This window comes from Bombina bombina, chromosome 7 (genome assembly GCF_027579735.1).
Source record: "Bombina bombina isolate aBomBom1 chromosome 7, aBomBom1.pri, whole genome shotgun sequence".
Classification (NCBI taxonomy): domain Eukaryota; kingdom Metazoa; phylum Chordata; class Amphibia; order Anura; family Bombinatoridae; genus Bombina; species Bombina bombina.
In genome coordinates this window covers 287,628,844-287,653,287 of record NC_069505.1, presented here as the reverse complement: position 1 = coordinate 287,653,287, position 24,444 = coordinate 287,628,844, and the positions used below count along the sequence as shown (strand labels likewise).

The 24,444-nt window shown below is 41.4% G+C and overlaps 1 protein-coding gene across 3 annotated transcripts in view; it reads right to left on the bottom strand.

The window, feature by feature from the left end:
- Positions 1–24,444, bottom strand: part of CHCHD6 (coiled-coil-helix-coiled-coil-helix domain containing 6) — a 717,658-nt gene that overhangs the window by 181,270 nt on the left and 511,944 nt on the right. The gene's annotated exons all lie outside the window — the stretch shown is intronic.

Sequence of the window (24,444 nt, the reverse complement as noted above, 5' to 3'; positions counted from 1 at the left end):
TGGGTTCAGTCCCTGCTAGGGTCACAGTGTACTAATGGCAGTGACATGTTTACGGGTTCAGTCCCTGCTAGGGTTAGTGAAATAATGACAGTGACATGTTTTTGGGCTCAGTCCCTGCTAGGGTCACAGTGTACTAATGACAGTGACATTTATGGGTTCAGTCCCTGCTAGTGTCACAGTGTACTAATTACAGTGACATCTTTATGTGCTCAGTCCCTGTTACTGCCACAGTGTACTAATGACAGTGACATGTTTATGGGCTCAGTCCCTGCTAGGGTTACAGTGTACTTATGACAGTGATATGTTTAAGGGCTCAGTCCCTGATAGGGTCTCAGTGTACTAATGACAGTGATATGTTTATGGGCTCAGTCCCTGCTAGGGTCACAGTGTACTAATGACAGTGATATGCTTAAGGGCTCTGTCCCTGCTAGGGTCTCAGTGTACTAATGACAGTGACATGTTTATATGCTCAGTCCCTGCTAGGGTCTCAGTGTGCTAATGACAGTGACATGTTTATGTGCTCAGTCCCTGCTAGGGTCTCAGTGTACTAATGACAGTGACATGTTTATATGCTCAGTCCCTGCTAGGGTTACAGTGTACTAATGACATTGACATGTTTATGTGCTCAGTCCCTGCTAGGGTTACAGTGTACTAATGACATTGACATGTTTATGGGCTCAGTCCCTGCTAGGGTTACAGTGTACTAATGACAGTGACATGTTTATGGGCTCAGTCCCTGCTAGGGTCTCAGTGTACTAACGACAGTGACATGTGTATGGGTTCAGTGCCTGCTAGGGTCTCAGTTTACTAATGACAGTGACATGTTTATGGGCTCAGTTCCTGCTAGGGTCACAGTGTACTAATGACAGTGACATGTTTATGTGCTCAGTCCCTGCTAGGGTTACAGTGTACTAATGACAGTGACATGTTTATGTGCTCAGTCCCTGCTAGGGTTACAGTGTACTAATGACAGTGACATGTTTATGGGCTCAGTCCCTGCTAGGGTCTCAGTGTAGTAATGACAGTGACATGTTTATGGGTTAAGTCCCTGCTAGGGTCTCAGTGTGCTAAGGACAGTTACATGTTTATGGGTTAAGTCCCTGCTAGGGTCTCAGTGTACTAATGACGGTGACTTGTTTATGGGTCCAGTGCTTGCTAGGGTCTCAGTGTACTAATGACAGTGACATGTTTATGGGCTCAGTTCCTGCTAGGGTCACAGTGTACTAATCACAGTAACATGTTTATGGGTTCAGTCCCTGCTAGAGTCACAGTGTACTAATGACAGTGACATGTTTATGGGCTCAGTCCATGCTAAGGTCTCAGTGTACTAATGACAGTGACATGTTTATGTGTTCAGTCCCTGCTAGGGTCACAGTATACTAATGACAGTGACACGTGTATGGGCTCAATCCCTGCTAGTATCACAGTATAGTAATGACAGTGACATGTTTATGTGCTCAGTCCCTGCTAGGGTTACAGTGTATTAATGACAGTGACATGTTTATGGGCTCAGTCCCTGCTAGGGTCTCAGTGTAGTAATGACAGTGACATGTTTATGGGTAAAGTCCCTGCTAGGGTCTCAGTGTACTAACAACAGTGACATGTGTATGGGTTCAGTGCCTGCTAGGGTCTCAGTGTACTAATGACAGTGACATGTTTATGGGCTCAGTTCCTGCTAGGGTCACAGTGTACTAATGACAGTGACATGTTTATGTGCTCAGTCCCTGCTAGGGTTACAGTGTACTAATGACAGTGACATGTTTATGTGCTCAGTCCCTGCTAGGGTTACAGTGTACTAATGACAGTGACATGTTTATGGGCTCAGTCCCTGCTAGGGTCTCAGTGTAGTAATGACAGTGACATGTTTATGGGTTAAGTCCCTGCTAGGGTTTCAGTGTGCTAATGAAAGTGACATGTTTATGGGTTAAGTCCCTGCTAGGGTCTCAGTGTACTAATGACGGTGACTTGTTTATGGGTCCAGTACTTGCTAGGGTCTCAGTGTACTAATGACAGTGACATGTTTATGGGCTCAGTTCCTGCTAGGGTCACAGTGTACTAATGACAGTAACATGTTTATGGGTTCAGTCCCTGCTAGAGTCTCAGTGTACTAATGACAGTGGCATGTTTATGGGCTCAGTCCATGCTAAGGTCTCAGTGTACTAATGACAGTGACATGTTTATGTGTTCAGTCCCTGCTAGGGTCACAGTATACTAATGACAGTGACACGTGTATGGGCTCAATCCCTGCTAGTATCACAGTATAGTAATGACAGTGACATGTTTATAGGCACTGTCCCTTCTAGGGTTACAGTGTACTAATAATCGTGACATGTTTATGGGCTCAGTCTCTGCTGGTGACAAAGTGTACTAATGACAGTGTTGTGTCAATAAAATACCCTTGTATGTACCACTAATTGAAGTACCAGATTGCAATGTCAGTTCCTCTATATCAGCGCTTCTTAATTGCAGCCCGAGGGAAACTGTATGGCGCTGGTCATTTTGCCCTTAAAAGGTCTAGTCAAAATTAAACTTTCATGATTCAGATAGGGCATACAATTTTAAACAACTTTTGTCATCAAATTTGCTTTGTTCTCTTGTTATTCTTTGTTAAAAGCTAAACCTCGGTAGGCTCATATGCTAAGTTCTAAGCCCTTGAAGGCCGCCTTTTATCTCAGTGCATTTTGACAGTTTTTCACAGCTAGACAGCGCTAGCTCACGTGTGCCATATAGATAACAGTGTGCTCTGCAAAGGCTTAGATACAGTGGAAAAGAGTATTATGTAGTGACGGATCCAAGTTTGAAATTTTTGGGTCCAATCGTCGACAATATATGAGAAGAAAAGTTGGAGAGAGATGGAAGAATGAGTGCTTGCGGCCTTCATTGAAACATGGTGGAGGGTCTGTCCTGGTTTGAGGCTGCATTTCTGCCAGCGGTGTTAGCAATATTGTCTGAATTAATGGGATCATGAATGCTGAAAATTACATACAACGCCTGATTGGGAAAGGTTTTATTATTTAGCATAAAAAGGATCCCAAGCACACTGCTAATGCAGTGAAATCATATTTGGAGAGAAAAACAGCTGATAAAACACTGACAGTCATGGACTGGCCTCCACATAGTGTTATAGAGGCAGTATAGGATCACCTGGACAGAGAAATAAATAAAAGACAACTCTGGGAAGTGCTGAAATAAGCCTTGTATAATACACCAGAAGATTACTTCAGAAAACTCCAGGACTGTCTCCCCAAAAGGGCTAAAGATGTGCTTAGTGCAAAGGGAGATCACACTAAATACTGACTTTTGCCTAAAGAAGCAATTGTGTTGTTTTTTATATTTTGTGAACATATTTCCTGTATTCTCTATTTGTATCGTAATAAAGAGACCAATAAATAAATATGGATGGTCATTAAAACTTCGCTTAAAGTGAAAGTCAACCCTAGCATTTGTGAAATGCTAGGATTGACTATTGAAACAAATAAAGGCGACTTTCATTCATGAGGTATAACATACTTCATGCAGAAAGCTCCTTTATTGTTTCAAAGGATCGCCGTTCTGAGCTGCTCAGGCAGCCCACAGCAGAAATTTATTTTGCTAAGAGGTAACGCTTTCACCTCTTAGCAAATAGCGTGCGGGAAATCCGGCTCCCAAGGGCGCCAAGCCGGATTTACCGCACAGATATTGGCTAAGAGGTGAAAACGTCATCTCTAAAGCAAAACAGCGATCTGCCGTGGGCTTCCTTAGCAGCTCAGAATGGCGATCACTTGAAACAAATAAAGGAGCTTTCTGCATGAAGTATGTTATACCTCATGAATGAAAGTCGCCTCTATTTGTTTCAATAGTCAACGCTAGAGTTGACTTTCACTTTAAACAACAAAGCTGGTGGTGGCCTAAGACGTTTGCCCTATATATGTGCGTGTGTGTATACAGGGTGCTGCTATTGTAGCTATGCTGCAGGCTGCACACATGGATACAGATCTCTAACTAGTGTGTATATATATAAATAAATATGTATATAGGTTGCTGCCCAATCAGTGTTTAGCAGTACCGAGGTAAGTTTAGCAGCAAAAATAAACAGAGCTGCTGGGCTTTTTCATTTCAGTCTGAACTGTAAAATAACTGCAGATACTGAAAGCCATTTGTCTTGGGTAATCCCATTGTGGGTATGGAGAGAGTAATAAAGATATATGGGTCAAGTGAAGACATATTGCCGAGAACACCACAATAACATTAAGAGACACAAAGTAAACCTTGCTAATTGACGTTGGCAAGGTTCAAGCCGTCTGAATGAGATCACTGATATAGACAAGACTATTATAGGTTATACTGCATCAGTCGCACTTAACCCCTTCCCTGCTGGATTAATTTATAGAGAGAAACACTAAAACACTGGTTTATAGGCAGAGTTGTGTGCTCTGTGTGTGGTGCTAAAAACACAAAAGATTCCATTACTAAACCATAAGCACCTGGGAGGGGGGGGGTGTTATCCAGGAATAATGTACAATATATTTATGTCAAAACTGTAATCCAATAAACAGCTGAGCACAGAGTGCTGTACATATTCTGTATATGTCACATCTGTAGTTGAACGCTTGGATAATGTTTCTGGTGTTAACTGTGTGGGATAGTGAAGAAGCTGCACTAAGATCAGATATATTGTGCAAGATTTTGTCTTATGGTTCAGTTTTTTGTACAAGGCAAAGACCAAGGCAGGATGCAGTGTATCTTGCACATGTGTCATCAGTGTACGTACGTGGTAATGGTAGATATCACATGATAGTGTAAATACAGAGCCAGTAAATCCCTACACAATTGTAATCAGTGTATGTGGTTATGGTAGCTATCACATGATAGTGTAAAGACAGTGCAAGTAAATTCCTACACAACCGTTATCAGTGTACGTGGTTATGGTAGATATCACATGATAGTGTAAAGACAGTGCTAGTAAATTCCTACACAACCGTTATCAGTGTACGTGGTTATGGTAGATATCACATGATAGTGTAAAGACAGTGCAAGTAAATTCCTACACAAGCGTTATCAGTGTATGTGGTTATGGTAGATATCACATTATAGTGTAAAGATAGTGCAAGTAAATTCCTACACAACCGTTATCAGTGTACGTGGTAATGGTAGCTATCACGTGATAGTGTAAAGACAGTGCCAGTAAATAACTACACAACCGTTATCAGTGTACGTGGTTATGGTAGATATCACATGATAGTGTAAAGACAGTGCCAGTAAATTCCTACACAACCGTTATCAGTGTATGTGGTTATGGTAGATATCACATGATAGTGTAAAGACAGTGCAAGTAAATTCCTACACAACCGTTATCAGTGTATGTGGTTATGGTAGATATCACATGATAGTGTAAAGATAGTGCAAGTAAATTCCTACACAATCGTTATCAGTGTACGTGGTTATGGTAGATATCACGTGATAGTGTAAATACAGAGCCAGTAAATCCCTACACAATCGTTATCAGTGTATGTGGTTATGGTAGATATCACATGATAGTGTAAAGACAGTGCAAGTAAATTCCTACACAACCGTTATCAGTGTAGGTGGTTATGGTAGATATCACATGATAGTGTAAAGACAGTGCAAGTAAATTCCTACACAACCGTTATCAGTGTATGTGGTTATGGTAGATATCACATGATAGTGTAAAGATAGTGCAAGTAAATTCCTACACAATCATTATCAGTGTACGTGGTTATGGTAGATATCACGTGATAGTGTAAATACAGAGCCAGTAAATCCCTACACAATCGTTATCAGTGTATGTGGTTATGGTAGATATCACATGATAGTGTAAAGACAGTGCAAGTAAATTCCTACACAACCGTTATCAGTGTAGGTGGTTATGGTAGATATCACATGATAGTGTAAAGACAGTGCAAGTAAATTCCTACACAACCGTTATCAGTGTATGTGGTTATGGTAGATATCACATGATAGTGTAAAGACAGTGCAAGTAAATTCCTACACAACCGTTATCAGTGTATGTGGTTATGGTAGATATCACATGATAGTGTAAAGACAGTGCAAGTAAATTCCTACACAACCGTTATCAGTGTATGTGGTTATGGTAGATATCACATGATAGTGTAAAGACAGTGCCAGTAAATTCCTACACAACCGTTATCAGTGTATGTGGTTATGGTAGATATCACGTGATAGTGTAAAGACAGTGCAAGTAAATTCCTACACAACCGTTATCAGTGTACGTGGTTATGGTAGATATCACGTGATAGTGTAAAGACAGTGCAAGTAAATTCCTACACAACCGTTATCAGTGTATGTGGTTATGGTAGATATCACATGATAGTGTAAAGACAGTGCAAGTAAATTCCTACACAGCCGTTATCAGTGTATGTGGTTATGGTAGATATCACATGATAGTGTAAAGACAGTGCAAGTAAATTCCTACACAACCGTTATCAGTGTATGTGGTTATGGTAGATATCACATGATAGTGTAAAGACAGTGCCAGTAAATTCCTACACAACCGTTATCAGTGTATGTGGTTATGGTAGATATCACATGATAGTGTAAAGACAGTGCCAGTAAATTCCTACACAACCGTTATCAGTGTACGTGGTTATGGTAGATATCACATGATAGTGTAAAGACAGTGCCAGTAAATAACTACACAACCGTTATCAGTGTACGTGGTTATGGTAGATATCACATGATAGTGTAAAGACAGTGCCAGTAAATTCCTACACAACCGTTATCAGTGTACGTGGTTATGGTAGCTATCACGTGATAGTGTAAAGACAGTACAAGTAAATTCCTACACAACCGTTATCAGTGTACGTGGTTATGGTAGATATCACATGATAGTGTAAAGACAGTGCAAGTAAATTCCTACACAACCGTTATCAGTGTATGTGGTTATGGTAGATATCACGTGATAGTGTAAAGACAGTGCAAGTAAATTCCTACACAACCGTTATCAGTGTATGTGGTTATGGTAGATATCACATGATAGTGTAAAGACAGTGCAAGTAAATTCCTACACAACCGTTATCAGTGTACGTGGTTATGGTAGATATCACGTGATAGTGTAAAGACAGTGCAAGTAAATTCCTACACAACCGTTATCAGTGTACGTGGTTATGGTAGATATCACATGATAGTGTAAAGACAGTGCAAGTAAATTCCTACACAACCGTTATCAGTGTACGTGGTTATGGTAGATATCACGTGATAGTGTAAAGACAGTGCAAGTAAATTCCTACACAACCGTTATCAGTGTACGTGGTTATGGTAGATATCACATGATAGTGTAAAGACAGTGCAAGTAAATTCCTACACAACCGTTATCAGTGTACGTGGTTATGGTAGATATCACGTGATAGTGTAAAGACAGTGCAAGTAAATTCCTACACAACCGTTATCAGTGTATGTGGTTATGGTAGATATCACATGATAGTGTAAAGATAGTGCCAGTAAATATCTAAACAAGTGTTATCAGTGTACGTTGCTACATTAGATATCACATTATAGTGTAAAGACAGTGCCAGTAAATACCTACACAATCGTTATCAGTGTACGTGGTAATGGTAGATATCACATGATAGTGTAAAGACAGTGCCAGTAAATATCTAAACAAGTGTTATCAGTGTACGTTGCTACATTAGATATCACATTATAGTGTAAAGACAGTGCCAGTAAATACCTACACAATCGTTATCAGTGTACGTGGTAATGGTAGCTATCACGTGATAGTGTAAATACAGAGCCAGTAAATCCCTACACAATTGTAATCAGTGTATGTGGTTATGGTAGATATCACATGATAGTGTAAAGACAGTGCCAGTAAATATCTACACAACCGTTATCAGTGTACGTGGTTATGGTAGATATCACATAATAGTGTAAAGATGGTGCCAATAAATTCCTACACAACCGTTATCAGTGTACGTGGTTATGGTAGATATCACATGATAGTATAAAGACAGTGCCAGTAAATTCCTACACAAGCATTATCAGTGTACGTGCTAATGGTAGATATCACATAATAGTGTAAAGATAGTGCCAATAAATTCCTACACAACCGTTATCAGTGTACGTGGTTATGGTAGATATACATTGATAGTGTAAAGACAGTGCCTGTAAATTCCTACACAAGCGTTATCAGTGTACGTGCTAATGGTAGATATCACATGATAGTGTATAGAAAGTGACAATAAATATCTACACAAGCATTCTCAGTGTACGTGGTTATGGTAGATATCACGTAATAGTGTAAAGACAGTGCCAGTAAATTCCTACACAACCGTTATCAGTGTACGTGCTAATGGTAGATATCACATAATAGTGTAAAGATAGTGCCAATAAATTCCTACACAACCGTTATCAGTGTACGTGGTTATGGTAGATATACATTGATAGTGTAAAGACAGTGCCTGTAAATTCCTACACAAGCGTTATCAGTGTACGTGCTAATGGTAGATATCACATGATAGTGTATAGAAAGTGACAATAAATATCTACACAAGCATTCTCAGTGTACGTGGTTATGGTAGATATCACGTAATAGTGTAAAGACAGTGCCAGTAAATTCCTACACAAGCGTTATCAGTGTACGTGGTTATGGTAGATATCACATGATAGTGTAAAGACAGTGCCAGTAAATATCTACACAAGCGTTATCAGTGTACGTGGTTATGGTAGATATCACGTGATACTGTTAAAACAGTGTCAGTAAATTACTACAGACCCATTATCAGTGTACGTGGTTATGGTAGATATCACATGATAGTGTAAAGACTGTGCCAGTAAATATCAACACAAGCGTTATCAGTGTACGTGGTTATGGTAGATATCACGTGATACTGTAAAAACAGTGTCAGTAAATTACTACAGACCCGTTATCAGTGTACATGGTTATGGTAGATATCACGTGATACTGTAAAAACAGTGTCAGTAAATTACTACAGACCCGTTATCAGTGTACGTGGTTATGGTAGATATCACATGATAGTGTAAAAGAAAGTGGCATACGTGGCTGCGTTTCACATGTGGTCACCTAAGCTGGACAAGGAGCTGTGATCTACCTGCCCCCGTGTTCTTCATGGTGCACTATAGCTAGTTCTCTGGGAGTTTCAGGATGGAGAAATAAGAAAACTTTGTCAAACAAAACAGGTGAGAAGGCTAAATAAAAATTCCCATTCATCACTGACACCTTTATATCTTATATGTGCCAGCTGCCCTCAATTTGATGGAGGGAAAAGGGGGTTAATTCTTTTACCCCTACAATGTATATATATATATATATATATATATATAATGGTATGGCTGCAGCACAGGTCTGACTGTATCCTTTTGAATGACTAACGAAAACATTCTTCATAGGCAAAGTGTAGAGATTTCAGTATTTGTTGACGTATTTTCACCTGCCATACCGGACACCAGCCTTAGTAACCATGCACATTGTACCCTACATGACTTATGGTTAGATTGCAAGCTCTCCGGGCAAGCAGGTATTAGGTCAGTAAAATCCTATGTACAGTTCTCAGCACACCAAACATAAACAGTGATTATTACACATATTGTAAGATATGTTGATAGATGGACAGACAGAGCTCATAAAGTACAGTAGAGATGTTCTTTGTAAATGGATTTTACAGGCGTCATGATTAAAAGACATGTCGTGACCTTCCCGGTAAACAACAACTAGTGGGAAAAAAGCAAATAAATCCCCACGAGGGATAGTGAGCTGCTGCAGCTCTAACACAAGCTGACAATTTTCTCATCTTATTCTGTCTGGGTTTCTATAGGGAGCGGCGCTGGCAGCTGGGCACATGCTAGACTTTAATCAGCAACACTGCTTTCCTGGCCATGCTAATGGAAATGAGAGCTCCTCTGCCGCACACATCAGGCTTAATAAAGACAGGTGACATAGAACAGGCAACTCCCAGATAGGAACCATTAACCCCATACATGCCAGGCGAGTCTGACAGGGAACTGTAATCCTACTGCAGAGAGGTTCTGAGAATATATGTAACCCTACTGCAGCCCAGCCACAGCACAGAGGTTCAGCTAGAGATATGTAATCCAGCCACAGCCCAGAGGTTCGACTAGAGATATGTAATCCAGTCACAGCCCAGAGGTTCTGCTAGAGATATGTAACCCTACTTCAGCCCAGTTACAACACAGAGGTTCTGCTAGAGATATGTAATCCAGTCACAACCCAGAGGTTCTGCTAGAGATATGTAATCCAGCCAAAGCCCAGAGGTTCTGCTAGAGATATGTAACCCTACTTCAGCCCAGTTACAACACAGAGGTTCTGCTAGAGATATGTAATCCAGTCACAGCCCAGAGGTTCTGCTAGAGATATGTAACCCTACTTCAGCCCAGTTACAACACAGAGGTTCTGCTAGAGATATGTAATCCAGTCACAGCCCAGAGGTTCTGCTAGAGATATGTAATCCAGCCACAGCCCAGAGGTTCTGCTAGAGATATGTAACCCTACTTCAGCCCAGTTACAACACAGAGGTTCTGCTAGAGATATATAACTCTACTGCAACCCAGTTACAACACAGAGGTTCTGCTAGAGATATATAACTCTACTGCAACCCAGTTACAAAACAGAGGTTCTGCTAGAGATATATAACTCTACTGCAACCCAGTTACAACACAGATGTTCTGCTAGAGATATATAACTCTACTGCAACCCAGTTACAACACAGAGGTTCTGCTAGAGATATATAACTCTACCGCAGCCCAGTTACAACACAGAGGTTCTGCTAGAGGTATGTAACCCTACTGCAGCCCAGTCACAGCCCAGAGGTTCAGCTAGAGATATGTAACCCTACTGTAGCCCAGTCACAGCCCAGAGGTTCTGCTAGAGATATGTAACCCTACTGCAGCCCAGTCACAGCCCAGAAGTTCTGCTAGAGATATGTAACCTTACCGCAGCCCAGTTACAACACAGAGGTTCTGCTAGAGATATATAACTCTACCGCAGCCCAGTTACAACACAGAGGTTCTGCTAGAGATATGTAACCCTACTGCAGCCCAGTTACAACACAGAGGTTCTGCTAGAGATATATAACTTTACCGCAGCCCAGTTACAACACAGAGGTTCTGCTAGAGATATGTAACCCTACTGCAGCCCAGTTACAACACAGAGGTTCTGCTAGAGATATGTAACCCTACTGCAGCCCAGCCACAGCACAGAGCTTCTGCTAGAGATATGTAGCACTGTTGCATTCCTGAAATTTTGCTAGATATATGTAACCCTACTGCAGCCCAGCCACAGCACAGAGGTTCTGCTAGAGATATGTAACCTTACCACTGCCCTGAGGTTCTGATAGAGATATGTAACTCTACTGCAGTCCAGCCACAGCCCAGAAGTTCTGCTAGAGATATGTAACTCTACCACTGCCCTGAGGTTCTGATAGAGATATGTAACTCTACCACTGCCCTGAGGTTCAGCTAGAGATATGTAACTCTACCACTGCCCTGAGGTTCTGCTAGAGATATGTAACTCTACCACTGTCCTGAGGTTCTGATAGAGATATGTAACTCTACCACTGCCCTGAGGTTCTGCTAAAGATATGTAACTCTACCACTGTCCTGAGGTTCTGCTAGATATATGTAACTCTACCACTGCCCTGAAGTTCTGCTAGAGATATGTAACTCCACCACTGCCCTGAGGTTCTGCTAGAGATATGTAACTCTACCACTGCCCTGTGGTTCTGATAGAGATATGTAACCCTACTGCAGCCCAGCCACAGCACAGAGGTTCAGCTAGAGATATGTAATCCAGCCACAGCCCAGAGGTTCTGCTAGAGATATGTAACCCTACTGCAGCCCAGTTACAACACAGAGGTTCTGCTAGCGATATATAACTCTACTGCAACCCAGTTACAACATAGAGGTTCTGCTAGAGATATATAACTCTACTGCAGTCCAGTTACAACACAGAGGTTCTGCTAGAGATATATAACTCTACCGCAGCCCAGTTACAACACAGAGGTTCTGCTAGAGGTATGTAACCCTACTGCAGCCCAGAGGTTCAGCTAGAGATATGTAACCCTACTGCAGCCCAGAGGTTCAGCTAGAGATATGTAACCCTACTGCAGCCCAGTCACAGCCCAGAGGTTCTGCTAGAGATATGTAACCCTACTGTAGCCCAGTCACAGCCCAGAAGTTCTGCTAGACATATGTAACCCTACTGCAGCCCAGTTAAAACACAGAGGTTCTGCTAGAGATATGTAGCCTTACCACTGCCCAGTTACAACACAGAGGTTCTGCTAGAGATATGTAACCTTACCGCAGCCCAGTTACAACACAGAGGCTCTGCTAGAGATATGTAACCCTACTGCAACCCAGTTACATCACAGAGGTTCTGCTAGAGATATGTTACCCTCCTGCAGCCCAGCCACAGCACAGAGCTTCTGCTAGAGATATGTAGCACTGTTGCACTCCTGAAATTTTGCTAGATATATGTAACCCGAATGCAGCCCAGCCACAGCACAGAGGTTCTGCTAGAGATATGTAACCTTACCACTGCCCTGAGGTTCTGCTAAAGATATGTAACTCTACTGCAGTCCAGCCACAGCCCGGAAGTTCTGCTAGAGATATGTAACCTTACCACTGCCCTGAGGTTCTGCTAGATATATGTAACTCTACCACTGCCCTGAGGTTCTGATAGAAATATGTAACTCTACCACTGCCCTGAGGTTCTGCTAGAGATATGTAACTCTACCACTGCCCTGAGGTTCTGATAGAGATATGTAACTCTACCACTGCCCTGAGGTTCTGCTAAAGATATGTAACTCTACCACTGTCCTGAGGTTCTGCTAGATATATGTAACTCTATCACTGCTCTGAAGTTCTGCTAGAGATATGTAACTCCACCACTACCCTGAGGTTCTGCTAGAGATATGTAACTCTACCACTGCCCTGAGGTTCTGCTAGAGATATGTAACTCTACCACTGCCCTGAGGTTCTGCTAGAGATATGTAACTCTACCACTACCCTGAGGTTCTGATAGAGATATGTAACTCTACCACTGCCCTGAGGTTCTGATAGAGATATGTAACTCTACCACTGCCCTGAGGTTCTGAGAGATATGTAACCTTACCACTGCCCTGAGGTTCTGAAAGCGATATGTAACTCTACCACTGCCCTGAGGTTCTGATAGAGATATGTAACTCTACCACTGCCCTGAGGTTCTGCTAGATATGTAACTCTACCACTGCCCTGAGGTTCTGCTAGAGATATGTAACTCTACCACAGAGGTTCTGCTAGAGATATGTAACTCTACCACTGCCCTGAGGCTCTGCTAGAGATATGTAACTCTACCACTGCCCTGAGGTTCTGCTAGAGATATGTAACTCTACCATTGCCCTGAGGTTCTGATAGAGATATGTAACTCTACATCTGCCCTGAGGTTCTGCTAGAGATATGTAACTCTACCACTGCCCTGAGGTTCTGATAGAGATATGTAACTCTACCACTGCCCTGAGGTTCTGCTAGATATATGTAACTCTACCACTGCCCTGAGGTTCTGATAGAGATATGTAACTCTACTGCAGCCCAGTCACAGCCTAGAGATTCAGCAAGAGATATGTAACCCTACTGCAGCCCAGTCACAGCCCAGAGGTTCTGCTAGAGATATGTAACCCTAAAGCAGCCCAGAAGTTCTGCTAGACATATGTAACCCTACTGCAGCCCAGTTACAACACAGAGGTTCTGCTAGAGATATGTAACCTTACCACTGCCCAGTTACAACAGAGGTTCTGCTAGAGATATGTAACCTTACGGCAGCCCAGTTACAACACAGAGGTTCTGCTAGAGATATATAACTCTACTGCAGCCCAGTTACAACACAGAGGCTCTGCTAGAGATATGTAACCCTACTGCAGCCCAGTTACATCACAGAGGTTCTGCTAGAGATATGTAACCCTACCACTGCCCTGAGGTTCTGCTAGAGATATGTAACTCTACCACTGCCCTGAGGTTCTGCTAGAGATATGTAACTCTACCACTGCCCTGAGGTTCTGATAGATATATGTAACTCTACTGCAGCCCAGTCACAGCCCAGAGATTCAGCTAGAGATATGTAACCCTACTGCAGCCCAGTCACAGCCCAGAGGTTCTGCTAGAGATATGTAACCCTAAAGCAGCCCAGAAGTTCTGCTAGACATATGTAACCCTACTGAAGCCCAGTTACAACACAGAGGTTCTGCTAGAGATATGTAACCTTACCACTGCCCAGTTACAACACAGAGGTTCTGCTAGAGATATGTAACCTTACCGCAGCCCAGTTACAACACAGAGGTTCTGCTAGAGATATATAACTCTACCGCAGCCCAGTTACAACACAGAGGCTCTGCTAGAGATATGTAACCCTACTGCAGCCCAGTTACATCACAGAGGTTCTGCTAGAGATATGTAACCCTACCACTGCCCTGAGGTTCTGCTAGAGATATGTAACTCTACCACTGCCCTGAGGTTCTGCTAGAGATATGTAACTCTACCACTGCCCTGAGGTTCTTATAGAGATATGTAACTCTACCACTGCCCTGAGGTTCTTATAGAGATATGTAACTCTACCACTGCCCTGAGGTTCTGAGAGATATGTAACCTTACCACTGCCCTGAGGTTCTGAAAGAGATATGTAACTCTACCACTGCCCAGAGGTTCTGCTAGAGATATGTAACTCTACCACTGCCCTGAGGTTCTGATAGAGATATGTAACTCTACCACTGCCCTGAGGTTCTGAGAGATATGAAACCTTACCACTGCCCTGAGGTTCTGAAAGAGATATGTAACTCTACCACTGCCCTGAGGTTCTGATAGAGATATGTAACGCTACCACTGCCCTGAGGTTCAGATAGAGATATGTAACTCTACCACTGCCCTGAGGTTCTGCTAGATATGTAACTCTACCACTGCCCTGAGGTTCTGCTAGAGATATGTAACTCTACCACTGCCCTGAGGTTCTGCTAGAGATATGTAACTCTACCACTGCCCTGAGGTTCTGCTAGAGCTATGTAACTCTACCACTGCCCTGAGGTTCTGCTAGAGATATGTAACTCTACCACTGCCCTAAGGTTCTGCTAGAGATATGTAACTCTACCACTGCCCTGAGGTTCTGCTAGAGATATGTAACTCTACCACTGCCCTGAGGTTCTGATAGAGATATGTAACTCTACCACTGCCCTGAGGTTCTGCTAGATATATGTAACTCTACCACTGCCCTGAGGTTCTGATAGAGATATGTAACTCTACCACTGCCCTGAGGTTCTGCTAGAGATATGTAACTCTACCACTGCCCTGAGGTTCTGATAGAGATATGTAACCCTACTGCAGCCCAGTCACAGCCCAGAGGTTCTGCTAGACATATGTAACCCTACTGCAGCCCGGAAGTTCTTTTAGGCTTGCTGTATTGATTCTCTGTTAAAGTAACATTGTCTGTTTAAGTACAATAGCTAACCAAGCTATTTTCTAAATTATTTGCTTTGCAAGGGTTGCATTTTAATTTAAAAAAAAAGAAATAACTAAATAACTTTATTTCTAGCATTCCAATTGTTTGTTTTGTTTTTCTGTCTGTGTGGGTAATTAGGGGTGGGATTATTTTCACCTGTTTGGGCCTTGCAAGCCTATAAATTTAGCACATTTACTCTGTGAGCTTGCTCTTTTAGGCTTGCTGTATTGATTCTCTGTTAAAGTAATATTGTCTGTTTAAGTATAATAGCTAACCAAGCTATTTTCTAAATTATTTGCTTTGCAAGGGTTGCATTTTAATTTAAAAAAAAAGAAATAACTAAATAACTTTATTTCTAGCATTCCAATTTTTGTTTTTGTTTTTCTGTCTGTGTGGGTAATTAGGGGTGGGATTATTTTCACCTGTTTGGGCCTTGCAAGCCTATAAATTTAGCACATTTACTCTGTGAGCTTGCTCTTTTAGGCTTGCTGTATTGATTCTCTGTTAAAGTAACATTGTCTGTTTAAAAGTATAATAGCTAACCAAGGTAGTTAGGCAAACAAGGTTTTGGGGTAACCAAGGGGAAATATATTTATTTTATACTTTTAAGTTAAACCTTTTATTAAGAATGTGTGAGAATCTCATTCAGTGTACAGCTTGCCACATGTTTGCATCACTGGAGCAGCCGCTTCTGGGATTATATGTTTGTGGCAAGTGCAAGCATATTGTCTCTTTAGAAACTCGTATTGGGGATCTGGAGGAACGAATTGCAACACTACATGAAATTCAGACACTTGAAATGGAAATGGATAGGACTGAGCTGGTTGTTAATGGTTCCAGCAGTGGGAATGGGGAGGATTCAGATGAGGAGACTCCAGGATGTAGCTGGGTCACAGTTAGAGGGCGAAGTAAGCAGGCCAGTTCTGAGCTGGTACACCCCAATAGATTTGCAAGATTAAGTGAAGATGTTGGGGATATCAGTTCAGGGGTGGCAGTGTCAGAGAGGGCCGTGTTGCCTAGTATAGTGAACAGTCCTTTAGCTGTGGAAGAGGAGCATACTATGGTGGGCAGTCCTTCAGTCATGGAAGAGGGGCATACAAGTCAGGGCCAGAGGCAGATGTTGGTGGTAGGAGACTCTATTATAAGGAAGGTTGATAGGGTAATTTGTCATCCAGACTCTTTACATAGAACAGTTTGCTGTCTTCCAGGGGCTCGTGTTAGGCATATTGTGGAGCGTATTGATAGATTGTTAGAGGGATGCGGGTCTGATCCTGCAGTCATGGTGCATATTGGTACTAATGAAGAAATCAGTGGGAGATGGAGAGTCCTAAAAAATGACTTCAGGGAGTTAGGTAGCAAGCTTAAAGCAAGGACCTCCAAAGTAATATTTTCTGAGATATTACCAGTGCCGTGTGTTAACTCAGTAAGGCAGAAGGAGCTAAGGTCTGTTAATTCATGGCTAAAAACATGGTGTAAAAATGAGGGGTTTGACTTTTTAGAACACTGGGCTGATTTTTCACTAGGGTACAAATTGTACAGTAAGGATGGATTGCACCTGAATGACATGGGTGCAGGTGTGTTGGGGGAAAGGATGGTAGCACGTTTAGAGAACCTTTTAAACTAGGCAAAGGGGGGGAGGGTCAATTAGAACAAAATAGAACAGAGAGATCAGTGTCTGAAAGTATAGAGGAAAGTACACCAAGTAGCAGCAGAAAGCACATGAAAATTAAATGTATGACAACAAATGCAAGAAGCATGACATGTAAAATGGGGGAGCTGACGCTCTTAGTTGCAGAAGAGGACTATGATGTTATCAGTATAACTGAAACTTGGTGGGATGATTCACATGACTGGGCAGTTAACTTAGAGGGGTATACATTATTTAGGAGGGACAGGAATAATAAAAGGGGTGGAGGAATCTGCATGTATATTAAACCTGACCTTAAACCTACAATAAGGGAAGATATTTATGATACAAGTGACAATGTAGAGACCCTGTGGGTTGAAATAAAGAGTGGGGGGAAAAATCCTAAAAAAATATTACTAGGAACATGCTACAAGCCTCCCAACATTAGTGACCCGGAGGAAACTCAACTACTTATCCAAATAGGTAAGGCTGCTAATAACAGTGCTGTACTTATGGGAGATTTTAACTACCCTGATATAAACTGTGCCAATGAAACTAGTAATTCAGCAAAGGGGGATAGATTTTTAAATGTTCTCAGGGATAACTTCTTGTCACAATTAATAGAGGAGACAACTAGGAGTAAAGCTATATTGGATTTAGTGCTATCAAACAATACAGATATAATATCAAACATAGAAGTTAAAGAACATTTGGGTAACAGTGATCATAACATGGTCACATTTGAAATCTCTTTTCATATGCAGTGTTTTAAAGGCTTAACTAAGACTTTTAATTTCAAGAAAGCAAAATTCAACGATTTAAGGAAATCATTAAATAATATAAATTGGGACAACAAATGCAAGAAGCATGACAGGTAAAATGGGGGAGCTGACGCTCTTAGTTGCAGAAGAGGACTATGATGTTATCAGTATAACTGAAACTTGGTGGGATGATTCACATGACTGGGCAGTTAACTTAGAGGGGTATACATTATTTAGGAGGGACAGGAATAATAAAAGGGGTGGAGGAATCTGCATGTATATTAAACCTGACCTTAAACCTACAATAAGGGAAGATATTTATGATACAAGTGACAATGTAGAGACCCTGTGGGTTGAAATAAAGAGTGGGGGGAAAAATCCTAAAAAAATATTACTAGGAACATGCTACAAGCCTCCCAACATTAGTGACCCGGAGGAAACTCAACTACTTATCCAAATAGGTAAGGCTGCTAATAACAGTGTTGTACTTATGGGAGATTTTAACTACCCTGATATAAACTGTGCCAATGAAACTAGTAATTCAGCAAAGGGGGATAGATTTTTAAATGTTCTCAGGGATAACTTCTTGTCACAATTAATAGAGGAGACAACTAGGAGTAAAGCTATATTGGATTTAGTGCTATCAAACAATACAGATATAATATCAAACATAGAAGTTAAAGAACATTTGGGTAACAGTGATCATAACATGGTCACATTTGAAATCTCTTTTCATATGCAGTGTTTTAAAGGCTTAACTAAGACTTTTAATTTCAAGAAAGCAAAATTCAACGATTTAAGGAAATCATTAAATAATATAAATTGGGACAATGTATTTTCTAATAAAAATACAGAGGATAAATGGATAATATTTAAAAATTTGTTAAATAAATATACATATCAATACATACCATATGGTTATAAAAATAAAAAAACTAAGCCGTTATGGCTAAATAAAAATGTGTTAAAAGAAATTAGGAAAAAACGTAGGGCATTTAAATTATTAAAAGAAAATAGTACAGACTCAGCATACAATATTTATAAGGAATGTAACAAAGCATGCAAAAAAGCAATCGAATTAGCCAAAATTGAAAATGAAAAATTAATTGCCAAGGATTCTAAGTCTAACCCTAAAAGGTTCTTTAAGTACATAAATAGCAAAAAATCTAAGAAGGATAATATAGGTACATTAAAATGTGTGGAGGGTAGCATGATAAATAATGACAGGGAGAAGGCTGAGGTACTAAACCAGTTTTTTTCTTCAGTATACACAAGAGAGGAACCATTGAATGATACTTTGGAACAGAATAGAACATGCCAGTCCATACCACTAACTGGGTTTTGTTTAGAGGATATCAGGCAAAAACTAAAAAATATTAAGGTAAATAAAACTCCAGTCCCAGATGGAATACACCCAAGGGTGTTAAGTGAATTTAGCACTGTTATAGACAAACCTTTACTCTTAATTTTTCAAGACTCATTATCCTCAGGCATGGTACCCCAGGATTGGCGTAAAGCTGATGTGGTGCCACTCTTCAAAAAGGGAAGCAGGGGTGATCCAGGAAGCTATAGACCAGTTAGTCTGACATCAATAGTGGGGAAGATATTTGAAGGGATTATAAGGGATTATATTGATGAGCATATTCGTGTAAACAAGATTATGAGTTCTAATCAGCATGGCTTTAGGAGAAATAGATCATGTCAAACTAATCTAATTAGATTCTACGAGGAAGTAAGTAAAAATATAAATAAAGGGGAATCAGTTGATGTGATATACTTAGATTTTGCAAAGGCATTTGATACAGTGCCACATGAGAGATTAATGCACAAAATTAAGGGACTGGGAATAGCTGAAAATGTTAGCTCATGGATAAATAACTGGATAAAAGATAGGGAGCAACGAGTAGCAGTAAATGGATCATACTCAGATTGGACAAAGGTAATCAGTGGCGTCCCCCAGGGATCAGTACTGGGCCCTGTTCTTTTTAATATTTTTATAAATGACTTGGAGCAAGGATTAAATAGCGACATCTCTATTTTTGCAGATGATACTAAGTTAAGTAAGGTCATTAGGTCAGAGCAGGATGAACTCTCTTTGCAAAGGGATTTGCTAAAATTAGAACTATGGGCAAGTGAATGGAAAATGAGATTTAATACGGAAAAATGTAAGGTTCTACATTTTGGAAGTAAAAATAAGCAGGCTATATATTTTTTAAATGGGACAAGACTTAGCCAAACACAGGAGGAAAGGGATTTGGGAGTAGTAATAGATAACAAGCTAAAGATGAGTGCACAATGCAGGGCAGCGGCTTCAAAGGCTAATAAGATACTAGCATGTATTAAAAGAGGCATTGATTCAAGGGAGGAAAGCATAATTCTGTCATTATATAAAGCCCTGGTAAGACCTCACCTTGAGTTTGGAGTGCAGTTCTGGGGACCGATTGCTAAAAAAGATATTGCAGAACTAGAAAAAGTTCAGAGAAGGGCCACAAAGCTAATAAGGGGATTGGAGAAATTAACCTATGAGGAGAGGCTAGCCAAACTGGGTCTGTTCTCTTTAGAAAAAAGGCGCTTGAGAGGTGACATGATTACTTTATATAAATATATTCAAGGCCCATATACAGAGATGGCAGAAGGTCTTTTTATTCCAAGAAAATTGGTTCTGACAAGAGGTCATAATTTAAGGTTGGAGGAAAGGAGATTTAATCTCCTGCAACGGAAACGTTTTTTCACTGTAAGAGCAATAAAATTGTGGAACTCATTACCAAAGGAGGTAGTGAATACCAATACCATAGATACATTTAAAAATAGTCTGGATAAATTTCTGTATATAAACAAAATTCATGGATATGATTGCTAGTATTAAATGGGTCACATTTTAATGGGGTTATTTAAGCTTAACTGGAGCTTTTTGTAAGTATTTTAGATTTGTATAGGTTGAACTCGATGGACTTCAGTCTTTTTTCAACCTTATCTACTATGTTACTATGTTACTATGTTAACCCTACTGCAGCACAGTTACAACACAGAGGTTCTGCTAGAGATATGTAACCTTACCACTGCCCAGTTACAACACAGAGGTTCTGCTAGAGATATGTAACCTTACCGCAGCCCAGTTACAACACAGAGGTTCTGCTAGAGATATATAACTCTACCACAGCAGAGTTACAACACAGAGGCTCTGCTAGAGATATGTAACCCTACTGCAGCCCAGTTACATCACAGAGGTTCTGCTAGAGATATGTAACCCTACTGCAGCCCAGCCACAGCACAGCGGTTCTGCTAGAGATATGTAACCTTACCACTGCCCTGAGGTTCTGCTAGAGATATGTAACTCTACTGCAGTCCAGCCACAGCCCAGAAGTTCTGCTAGAGATATGTAACCTTACCACTGCCCTGAGGTTCTGCTAGATATATGTAACTCTACCACTGCCCTGAGGTTCTGATAGAGATATGTAACCTTACCACTGCCCTGAGGTTCTGCTAGAGATATGTAACTATACCACTGCCCTGAGGTTCTGATAGAGATATGTAACTCTACCACTGCCCTGAGGTTCTGCTAGAGATATGTAACTCTACCACTGCCCTGAGGTTCTGATAGAGATATGTAACTCTACCACTGCCCTGAGGTTCTGATAGAGATATGTAACTCTACCACTGCCCTGAGGTTCTGATAGAGATATGTAACTCTATCACTGCCCTGAGGTTCTGCTAGAGATATGTAACTCTACCACTGTCCTGAGGTTCTGATAGAGATATGTAACTCTACCACTGCCCTGAGCTTCTGCTAGAGATATGTAACTCTACCACTGCCCTGAGGTTCTGATAGAGATATGTAACTCTACCACTGCCCTGAGGTTCTGCTAGAGATGTGTAACTCCACCACTGCCCTGAGGTTCTGCTAGAGATATGTAACTCTACCACTGCAAATTAGGAACAGAGAACTACAGACCATGCAAGTGGGAAACGGCTGAACTAGAAAGTGGTGGGAGGAAAGAAAAAAAGACCAGAACCCGCAAACAACAGAAAATGCCAATCTGTAATCTTAAACCAAAGAGACGATAATAACACTGCCTTAACTGGGATAACGGCGTTAAACAAGCTGCGTTAGGTAATGCATTAATAACAGGAGCACACATACAGAAATGGGCGTATGAGATGACGTATGATGTATGAGATGTGATACAGAGACAGGTAGAAACTGAACTGGTACCAGCAGGTAAGGGGAGGTGCATATACAGGAAATGAAGGCATCCCAGAAATCGTCTGGGTTATTTTAACTTAGAAGGCACAAAAGCAAACACCTACCATACCTAAACACGGTTCCCCCAGCACTATTTCCTGTCATGTAGTGCTGATATTATAGTAATCTACTAACTCACAAGTTTTCTTCAAAGAACACACAAGCACATCGCTGGTAGCACAGACAGCTGAGACACCCCTGCTGCTCACAACATCAGCAATATGGAGGAAAGTATTTGTGAAAAACAATATTTTATTGTCCAGAGAACTCCAGTGTTCTTTGGCTGAATCTTTAAATTCAAAAGCAATGTAAAAGTTGTGGTTTTAATTTATAATTTTTAAACAAATCTGTATTGCTGAGCCTTGGGGTATTTTCAAAAGTAACATATTCTAATATGAAAGAGCTACGCTTTTTGTTTTTTCACCCTAGATTTTTTCATACAAAACTGTGGTCTACCTATCAAAGCTTAAAACGTAAATTATGCTTACCTGATAATTTCATTTCCATCTGTGGGAGGAGAGTCCACTGCTTCATTCATTACTTGTGGGAATTAAGAACCTCCCCCACTCCCCTCATCTCCCAGTTATTCTGCCAAGGGAACAAGGAACAGTAGGAGAAATATCAGGGTATAAATGGTGCCAAAAGAATAAAATTAAATTAAGGTCCGCCCACCGGAGAAACGGGCGGGAGCAGTGGACTCTCCTCCCACAGATGGAAATAAAATTATCAGGTAAGCATAATTTATGTTTTCCATCTTAATGGGAGGAAAGTCCACTGCTTCATTCATTACTTGTGGGAACAAATACCCAAGCTCTAGAGGACACTGAATTAACAAAACGGGAGGGTAAAAGGAGGCGGACCCTATACTGAGGGCACCACAGCCTGCAGAACCTTTCTCCCAAAAACAGCTTCCACCGAAGCAAAAACATAAAATTTGTAAAATTTTGCAAAAGTATGTAAGGAGGACCAAGTAGCCGCCTTACAAATCAGCTCCACAGAGGCCTCGTTCTTAAAAGCCCAAGAAGAGGCCACAGAACTAGTTGAGTGAGTCGTAATCCTCTGAGGAGGCTTATGTCCCGCTGTCTCGTATGCCAAACGGATAACGCTCCTCAACCAAAAAGACAGCGAAGTGGAAGAGTCCCTCTGCCCCCTAAGCTTCCCTGAATACACGACAAATAAAGACGAAGTCTGTCTGAAATCCTTTGTGGCCTGAAGATAAAATTTCAAGGTTCGAATAACATCCAAGTTATGAAGTAACCTTTCCTTAGACGAAGAAGTGTAAGGACACAAGGAAGGAACTACTATTTCCTGACTGATGTTACAATCTGACACCACCTTGGGAAGAAACCCCAACACAGTGCGAAGCACAGCCTTATCAGCGTGAAAAACCAGGTAAGGGGGCTCATATTGCAAGGCAGCTAACTCAGAGACTCTGCGAGCCGAAGTAATAGCCAGAAGAAATAGAACCTTCCAGGAAAGAATCTTAATGTCAAGCGCATGCATAGGCTCAAACGGAGCCCTCTGAAAAACCTTAAGAACCCAAATTTAAGCTCCTAAGGAGGAGCAGAAGTTCTAAATACCGGTCTGATTCTTGACAGAGCCTGAACAAAGGGCTGAATATCAGGAAGCTCCACTAGCTTCTTGTGTAACAGAACAGATAAGGCTGAAATCTGTCCTTTTAAGGAACTGGCGACAAGACCCTTATCCAGACCATCTTGGAGAAAAGCCAGAATCCTGGATACCCTAACCTTGTGCCAGGGATATCCACGTTCCTCACACCAGGAAAAATAGGTCCTCCACACCTTATAATAGATGCAACGAGTGACCGTTTCCTGGCCTGAATGAGATTATTAATCACTCTTTCCGAGAACCATCTCTTGGCCAAGACTAGGCGTTCAACCTCCACGCAGTCAGTCTCAGAGAATCGAGATTTTGGTGGAGAAAAGGACCCTGAACCAGCAGATCTCTGCGACAGGTTAACCTTCATGGAGGAGACGACGACATTCCCACCAGATCCGCAAACCACATCCTCCGTGGCCATAACAGAGCAATCAGAATGGTCGAAGCTTGCTCCTGTTTGATGCGGGCCACCACTCAAGGAATAAGTGGCAACGGGGAAAAAAATGTAAATTAGGTTGAACTCCAAAGGTACTGCTAAGGCATCTATCAGCTCTGCCTAGGGATCCCTGGACCACAACCCGTATCTGGGTAGCTTGAAGTTGAGTCTGGACGTCATGAAATTTATCTCCGGCTTCCCCCATCTGTTGCAGAGCTCCACAAACACCTCGGGATGGAGAGCCCATTCCAGGGATGAAACGATTGTCTGCGGAGAAAATCCGCTTCCCAGTTGTCCACACCC